A 1,738-nucleotide genomic window follows, 5' to 3' on the forward strand; every position below is an offset into this window, starting at 1 on the left:
ACACAATGAGTTACCTGTACTCTGGCTACCACGGATGTTTGTTTTGATGGGGGAGGTGGCAGGGTAAGGAACAAAAAAAGTCCAGTAATTGTTTCTTGGAGATGTCGCATACATTGTTGGAAAGTTCGAAATTGCTGTATCCAAATATATATAATCCATATGATGCGTATTTCAGTCGAAAGTTATGAGCAGTCAAAGAGACGCAGTGCTTCGAAGTTGTCGGAATACCATACTAGCAACGATCACATACATGAATTGATAATTTCTTTTTTGATTCCCAAATCAAATTATGCGACCTATCTTCATTGTCTCTTTGAGGTTGGAGATCTTGTTCTTCATCTTCTGATCTGGAGAAAGGTGATTACAACTATTACTACTACTCTTGTCAACAGCAAACCTATTTATGAGAGCTGCCACAGCATCTTTGGGTTTGATAAATGGACTGACTTACCTCAACAAGGAATGACAAAAAGTTCATCGTGATCGCATCCACAGCGGCTGCACAGGTTGCAAGTCGAACATCTTGAAACCTTGAACATGCAGGCAATCTAGGGAACAATTGTGGTTTATGATGGCATGCCAAAGTGTAGCAAGGTTCCTATCGTTATCAGAGAAGTTTGGAGCTACCTTCTGAAGGTAGATTTGGCTATGGCCTAAAAAATAGATGCAATGACGGCAAAGAAGAAGACTCACTTAGGGCTCGTAGAATACACAAGAAGGAGTACTGTCACCAACTATAAGGTTTCTGCTGATGATGCAACTTTTTTCGATTTTTAAATTTAATTATTTTTTTGTAAATTTTAATCGTCATATCTCATCCTACGCTACATTCTCTATAAGTTTCACCAAAATCATATAAGTTATGGATTTTTAGTCTGATCCTTGCCACAGAGGCACCTCTAGTTGAGAAAAAGATCCTATACAAGTAGTAGTAACTGTAGTATTTTGTTTTATTTTATTCGTGTTTTTATTTGACAATTTTAATTAACCATTCCAACAATTGGGTCCATAATTTAAAAACTAAACAGAAATAAGCTTTATGGTGTAAATTTTATTGGCATGTACAATAACTGTTTGATTTACGATTCTCTTGAAAGAAACTACAAAATTGCAGTGATGATAAGTTAATTTCATCACCGAATATAAAAGTTGTTTTCATTCAATGGAATAAATTTACAGGAATTATTTCACAATCACTAACACTATAATTACCGATGGATTCCATATCCTATGGGTTTTTAAACATATTTTATTTTTCTAAACTATTACTGTAAGCTGTATTTTTAATGCGATAATTTGTTTGTTAGCTAGAGAGAGCTGCTAGTCAGAAAATGACGTCAGTCTAAGCATAGAAAGCGTAAGAACTTTTACGTCAAGTTTTCTAGTAAATCTGTGGGAAGGTTATACATACGGGGTTCAGTTTTGTTTTCAGTGGAGAAATGCCAGTAAGTTTAATTTCACGTTAGTGTGTGCAGTTAGCGTCATTTGTAAATTTTTAGGCCTACAGCAAGTTATAACACTGAACAAGGGAAAACAAGCATGTAGAAACGACAAGGAAGAAATAGGCTATTTTTCTGTCATTGTGTTGGCTCAATTTGTCAAGTAGATGGGTATAATCTAATTTACTAACGGCGTTCCGAAGAATGGTTGTGTCGACGTTAAACTTTTCAGTAAGTTGTCTCTTCTGACGGTGTTTCAGTCGAAGTTCTTGATCCAACAATTTCTTTTGACAAGTTTT

Source organism: Limulus polyphemus, unplaced genomic scaffold (genome assembly GCF_000517525.1).
Source record: "Limulus polyphemus unplaced genomic scaffold, Limulus_polyphemus-2.1.2 Scaffold4838, whole genome shotgun sequence".
Classification (NCBI taxonomy): Eukaryota; Metazoa; Arthropoda; class Merostomata; order Xiphosura; family Limulidae; genus Limulus; species Limulus polyphemus.